This window comes from Solanum stenotomum, chromosome 3 (genome assembly GCF_019186545.1).
Source record: "Solanum stenotomum isolate F172 chromosome 3, ASM1918654v1, whole genome shotgun sequence".
In the NCBI taxonomy this organism is placed as follows: domain Eukaryota; kingdom Viridiplantae; phylum Streptophyta; class Magnoliopsida; order Solanales; family Solanaceae; genus Solanum; species Solanum stenotomum.
Window position 1 is genome coordinate 55,064,387 of NC_064284.1, and position 7,746 is coordinate 55,072,132.

The following is a 7,746-nucleotide window of genomic DNA, read 5'->3' on the forward strand; positions in this document are numbered from 1 at the left end:
ACTTAGCACCTTGTAACTAATCAAACAAATCATCAATTCTAGAGAGGGGATATTTTTTCTTAACTGTTACCTTATTCAACTATCGGTAGTTAATATACATTCTTCATGAGCCATGTTTCTAGCATATAAACAAAACTAGTGCTCCCAATGGGACTTACTAGGCCTTATGAATCCCTTTTCTAAAAATTCTTTAAGTTGATCCTTCAACTGCTAAAATTCTACCTGGGCTATTTTATATGGAGGGATGGAGATAGGGTGAGTTTCTAGAATCACATCAATACCAAATTCTACTTCTCGTTTTGGAGGCAAACCCCAATGATCTTCAGGAAATACATCAAGAAATTGTTTTACCACTGGAATGGATTGAAGAGTTGGTGACTCTGCATCTATATTTTGCACTCTCACTAGATGACATATGTCTCCTTTGTACATCAACTTCTTTGCCATAAGGTACGAAATAAACTTAACTCTTGGTACCCCAATATTACCTTTCCATTCAAGAACTGCCTCTTTTAGAAAAATGGAAATGCACCATTGATTTCACGTATCAGGACACTTCATCCAATACTAAGTGTCAACGATCATTAGTCAGTAATATAACCCAACTAACTGAGTTGGGGTCGAATCCCACAGGGATGGTACGTATTTGATAATCAATAGAAAACACGATTATGTTCAAGTCAATCATAGGTAAAAACATCTAAGAATAAAAGCATGGTTCAAGTTTAGGGTTACACAAGTGTAAAATATCAGGTAGGGTTTTGGTTTCAACTATCAACTACAACAACAAATAACACGAAAATAACAAGTATAGAGACGGGTTGTTGAGATGTGATTGGAATATGGGCTAAGGTACACAAATTGGTGATTGCAACTGATAGTAAATAGTTGTTAGTCAGTGAATAAGCTAAACTTTAGTGGGGATAAACTTTCTCTAGAACAATTTACCCTGAATCAAATTGGTTTCTCTCAAAAACCAATAAGCAGCAATTAAGAACAACCTACTCTTTAGTCCATTCACTCTCTCGAGCTAAATGAGTGGAAAAGGGTTTAGGATTCAAATCAATTAACAATACCCAACAGCTAAATCAACCCATAATCACATAATCACACCCCAATAATTGGGGTTTTAGCTAGACATTATAAAAAGATAAAAATCGTTACCAAATTGTGTTNCGAGCTAAATGTGTGGAAAAGGGTTTAGGATTCAAATCAATTAACAATACCCAACAGCTAAATCAACCCATAATCACATAATCACACCCCAATAATTGGGGTTTTAGCTAGACATTATAAAAAGATAAAAATCGTTACCAAATTGTGTTTCCATAAAGTGAGTAAGATTAATTTCGTCTTTACAAAGGTGAAGGTTGAAGATTATCAAAGAGCCAATTCCAAATTCTCAAAAATGGAAATCTTCAAATCTTCAAAGCTAAGGAAAATATTGTCTCAATACTCTCAGTTCTGAGCTCCAAACTTCAAAACTGATAATTATGATTCTGTAATGAAAACTTGATACTAAACTAAGAATTTAAAAATGTATTTTTAGTCACCAAAAATGTGTTGCAAAGGACCACTCGGCGATCCGCCCTTTGGTCAATTCCATAGCCTTTTTCCTTTTGCCTTTAACATCTTCGAGTTTTGTAACTTTGGGGAATCTAGCCCTGCATCATCGAATCGTTTGGCGACTCGTGGACTTCTCCTTTCTATCACCGACTTGATTTTTTCCTTCATGGCTTGGCACACTGGAACTTTAGGCGAGATCATGGCTATTTGGCGACTCACCCAATGTGTTAGGCGATCATCGGGCCTTCTTTTCTTCGTTGTTTCAGCTACCCTGTTCCTTTTTGCTCATTAGTGTCCATGATTTGTTCCTCAATTCAAATACCTGAAAATCAAGGATTTACATCAGTTATTGGCACAAAATATGCATTTGAGGACCCTAAATCTATTAAAATAAAGGCCTAAATGAGTCCAAATAGTAGACTCATCAACACCCCCAACTTAAACTTTTGCTTATCCTCAAGTAAAACTAAAGTTCAGCAGTTTAAAAAGGATGTCTCAAATAGTGCTACACATGAATGCACACAAAAAGACTCAACTTACTCATGCAAGGATCAATTGTGCACTCAAAGATTCAAGTTTTGACTCACCATTATCAAAGATTATCAAGTTCACAATACTTGCTGCAAATCCAAGTTCAAGCTCAACAAAGGTACTCAAATGCCCTCACACAAAGAATGATTCCATATTCACACATAATGGTTCACAATTTAAAGCTCCAAAATCAAATGCAACACTCACACTCATAAAGATGAACAGAATGCATGATTTCACCCATATGTTTGCCCTTATTTTCCAACCAACAATTTTTTCAGCTCACTCAAGATTAAAAAGGTCTTTTCAAGGCTTGTAATGGGGCTTAGTGTAAAGGTATAGTCATTTAGATTCAATGGTTGTAACCCTCATGAATTTTGGTGTGAACAACGCGTTCTTTCATTTTCTTCATCATTTTCATTCGTGCTCACAAGTCACCCCATTATTCACTTTCCATGGACTGTTGGAAACCCCATTTCTTTTTTGCTTTTTTCACAACTCTATTCCAAAATATATTTTTATTCTTTTTCTTTTTCACTCTTTTGTTCTTTTTCTCTCTTCCTTTTTTTACATAAAGGGGTTCCATTTTTCTCAAAACCGTGGGTCAAAGGGGACTTTCTTGCACTTCTTGCTTTACTTTCTCTTTTCACCACACCCCCAACTTACACTTTTGGCCTAAGTTGGCTATTCACACAAACCACAAATCATGAGGATTATGTGTAATGGATCAAGAAAGGTCACAATTTCATCAAGTTTCTTTCAAGAAAAGGTTAAGGCTCAAAGGGTGTTCAAGCGGAGTTCACACACTCACAAGGTAGACTACAAAAAGAGGTATAATGTCAAATTGTTTCACTCTTCAAAGTTGCCTAAGATCATATCAAGAGAATGCATCACTTCTTCTTCTTTTTTTACATAAAGGGGTTCCATTTTTCTCAAAACCGTGGGTCAAAGGGGACTTTCTTGCACTTCTTGCTTTACTTTCTCTTTTCACCACACCCCCAACTTACGCTTTTGGCCTAAGTTGGCTATTCACACAAACCACAAATCATGAGGATTATGGGTAATGGATCATGAAAGGTCACAATTTCATCAAGTTTCTTCCAATAAAGGGTTAAGGCTCAAAGGGTGTTCAAGTGGAGTTCACACACTCACAATGTAGGCTACAAAAAGAGGTATAATGTCAATTGTTTCACGCTCATCAATGTTCCCTAAGATCATATCAAGAGATTGCATCACTTGGTGAACCGGACAAATGGGGAAAATTTGAGGTGAATCACTCATGGTTCACGGTAAGCTCATCACACACAAGGCATTGACAACAATGTGAAACAAGTCTCCACACTTTCAATAGTGTGCAATGTTCATCACAAGAGACGTAATTCAATACTTGGCTAGTCACAACGAGATGCAAAAACTTCACATATTGTCTATGCAACTTCACTTGTCCTCATCATATCCGCACATTCATTTTTGTTCAATTATGAGATTATTAAAGTCATCCGTATTGATCAAGACCGATACACAAATTTGCAGGAGAACAACCACATTCAAACACAAAGAAGAGGTGGCACAATTTTTTTTTCGAAAGGGTCCATAAATGATATACAATTAAAAACAAGGAGCCATAAGCTCAATCATCCACAAAATAAAGTATTACAACACAATTATAGCTCAAAAACCTAATATATAAACACAACCATAAGTCACAAAAGGTCACAAAATGTGGGCCTCACCTCACCACAAATAAAAACCATTTGTCCTCAAATGCAAGCAAAATAATGTTCAAAAGTCAAATAAAGTAAGACAAAGAGGGAGGTCAAGAGGGATCTTGTCTTAACAGTTGATCCATCTGTCTCGGCATCAGTGCCCAGTGTAGTGCTCGGAACCTGGGCATCACTCCCCGAAGTCATCTCAGAAGGACCAGCTCCACTAGATCCACCCATGGATGTCTCTGTCAGCGATGTCTGGATCATTGAATACACAATCATCTCTTCATGATCTAGAAAATCTCCATATATGCTCTCCTCCCTTATCTCTATCAGCTTCTCGTCGGTCTCTACCTCTGACTCAACAACTGTCGTATAATCCCTATGTACATCTCCAGTGGTAGCCGGAGCAATCCCTGAAGTCTCAGGAGCGTCCACATCATTAGCAGCCTCCAGTAATGAAGTGAAGTCAGTAGAATTTAGATAGTCTACATCCTTCTTCAAACCTGCTACTTCGGCTTCCAAACCCGTCACCTCGGAGGTCTCCCACTACCTGCTCTCACAAGCCTCAACTCTTGTGGTGAGAGTGTCAATAGATTTCTGAAGGGGGCTCAGTGCATCAATGATGGCACTCTCGATCATCCATGAGATGGATCTCTCAAGTCGGGTCACCCTCACATCAGCTGAATGGGCCAGGTATCCCATCTTATGAATCATCACTTGAGTAATCTTGGCGGGCTGGGACAAGGTAGAGTCACCTGGGGCCTGTGAAGAAGAAGAAGGGAAAAATGTACCTTAAGTCCTGGAGGCTAGAGTAGGCAAATATGCCTATGTATGTATCAGATCAATATCCACTGGAGTTGCCCTCCTCCTATTAGCCTCCTTTCGTGTGTACTGGAACTCAATACGTCGGATATCAGTGGAGAAAGATGGGGTAACCTCTATATCTCTCGCGTCATCCCGTGGCACTCCAGCACACCATCATACCTCTGTGATCAAGACCGGGAATGGAAAGGAGGTCTGACTCTACTTGGTCCTCATGGCCATCTAATTGAAATAAACAGAGACGTCTATTGAAATAAACAGATACACCTATCAGTTTGAAGCAATGAAAATAGCCTCTAAGAAAATTACTATCAATTTGATTCAATCAAATTTATTTTTTTTTGACAAATGTCAATTAAAAAATTTCACATGGATCATAAACTTTTTGGTTTGTAAGTTTTAAACCAATTCCAAAGATTTCTTTTCCAATGTTATCTTTTTTCTATGTATTCTATATCACTTATCTTTGAAGTAATTGAATCATTGAACTTACTTTTGTACCAATTATTAAATCACAAATTAAGTGCATCTTCAGATTTTTCTTACCCTTTATTTTATATTAATTTATTTTTTTATGTATTCTCCAAGGTTATGGCACCTAGTAAGCAATGGATGCAACTTTTTATTGAAAATCAAGTCGACCAAGCCTAATTAGATGAGGTAGAAAAGTTCTTGAAATATGCTATTTGGAGTATTAGAGAAGAAAATGAAATACTATGTGCACCTTCTCGTCAATTTATTATCTTCTATCTATTTGCTGATTAGTTGTGGTCTGAGCACCTTGTGGCTTTCTCCAGGTGTTGTAAGGGAGGAACGAGAACAAGAACTTACAAACTTAATCATGTCTTCTAGTCAAGGAAATGGAGCGATACACAAGAACTTAATGGTTCTTAATCTAGACTATATGAAAGTTAAGACTCCATTTACCAATAAACTAAAGGAATACATCCAAGAAATTGACAGAAGTATGTTTTTTCAAAAACTATTTTAATTGCATAGATACCAAAGACTATTAACCTTTTGTCTTTAAGATTCAATTTCGTAGCTTTGTGTCAAATAGCAGATGCACGCATGTGTTTTTCCTCTGTTTTTTATTTTCTGCATGTACAGTTGTTTTAGAAGTACTATACTGCACTCATCCTAGTAGTAATGGATATGTGTTGGGTCAATTTTCTTTAAATCATCATATAGTTGCGAGCATATCTCATTTTAACCACTGCTTCATCAATCATGGTTCTTTCCAGATGGAATAATTCAACGAGAACTGACTGAATTCCTAGTTATACATGATGGTTCTCTTTAACATGGAAATTTTAGGATATAATAGTCATTGTGAATGCAATTGATAGTTCTCTAGGATTTAATGCAATCACTGTGAATGCAATTTGTAGACATTTTAGACTTGTGATACACTATCGAATGTAATCTGTTTTTTTATCTCCCAACCTACTACATGAAAATATATACACTTGAAAATTATAGATGATTTAGACTTATGATACTCTACTAACTGGGCAGTTGAAGTTTCGATAGGAAACTCCACGACTACGAGGAAACCATATTAATTTTAGTCACGAACAAATTTGGATCAGATTTGAAATTTTATACTTGAAGTTCTGATAGGATGTTTGAGACTTGAAGTTCTGACATAAAACACTTGAAGTCTTTTTTACGTACTTTTATAATCTAAGGGCATCTAGTGAGATGAATACCCTTCTATGAAGATTATCCAACATCAGACCTCTATCATGCTGTTACTGGTTCCTTTCGGAATTTCCTCTATTGTCTTCTCTAGATACAGTGCATACTCTCCTCTACATATTTGGGTGGAAGTTGAATTCTACACGATCTACCCATTTCTCCTTCAACCTCAACTATCTGCTGCACTCTATATAAAGAGATGTTGATGATCGAGTCTCTAAAGTATTCATAACACACATTCTTAATGGGAAATTTCTCCATTTGTACAATATCTTGTCCTCGAATTTATGTGTTTTGATGTAGATATGAATTCTTGGTTAATTCATATCAAAGCTTTCCTTTTTATTCTTCTTATATTCTTGCAACTTGTTGATGTTTCTAGATAACCCTCACTGAATTTTAGATTATTTTTTCGATGAGCAGTTTAACTAATTTAGTGTAAAATTTACGTCTTACTCCTTATATATATATATACCAATAGTTAGTTATGGTCTTTTTCAAATTTTTGTACTTGAATATTTTGAAGAATGAAGTTATTTGGAGATTGAAGTTACAAGTCAAGATGCATGTATAGAAGATGCAAAAGATCAGTATTATTTTGCTATGGAAGTTATGCAAAACTTGATATTATAGTGTAGCTTAAGATGTTGATTAGCTAAGCTTTTTGTTAAGAAACTATTGAAACTAACATCATGGGATGTTAGCCAATTTTTATATTTATATCAGCCTTTTGTTTGGAGATTTTTTGTAGCAATCTTATGTTTATTGATAAAATTTGTAATTTCGTGATACAAAGCTTAAGAAACATTGGTAGTCAACTAGAGACCAAGCATATTGCTCTGTCCCTAAAAGTTCATTCAAGACGAGACAACTTCTCGTCCCTAAAGGTTATTCTAGTATGAGGTAGCCACTAGTCGCAAAAAGGTGCTCTACAATGAGGTAGTTTCTCTTCGCTAAAGGGATTTAACGACCAGAAAATAACTAGTTTTTGATGAAGAAAACGAACTATTTGGGACGAGATACATGGTCTCTAAAAGTATTTTTGTGACCATCTTCGCTTCCGTCTCTAAACACATTTAAGGACCAACTTAAGGATCCCGTCGTAGTTCACCTTTAGCGAGAAGGTCTATTAGGATGGGTGGCGACCAGCCTTTTCCCGTCGCAATAGATTATTTAGGACTAGATTTGGACTTTTTGGGACCAGATTTCCCTTCCTTAGAGGGTATTTTTCTTGTAGTGAACTATTGAACTAAATAGGCCTTCAATGAGTGTAAATCTACCACATATCAGTGGTGCATCATGTGGGGAGTATATTTATGAATTTTACTCAATTCTAAACTATTTAATTATGGTTTCTAGAATAAAAGTTTTAATTTAGCCACTAAATATGAATTTGGGGAACCTAGAGACTCCAGAA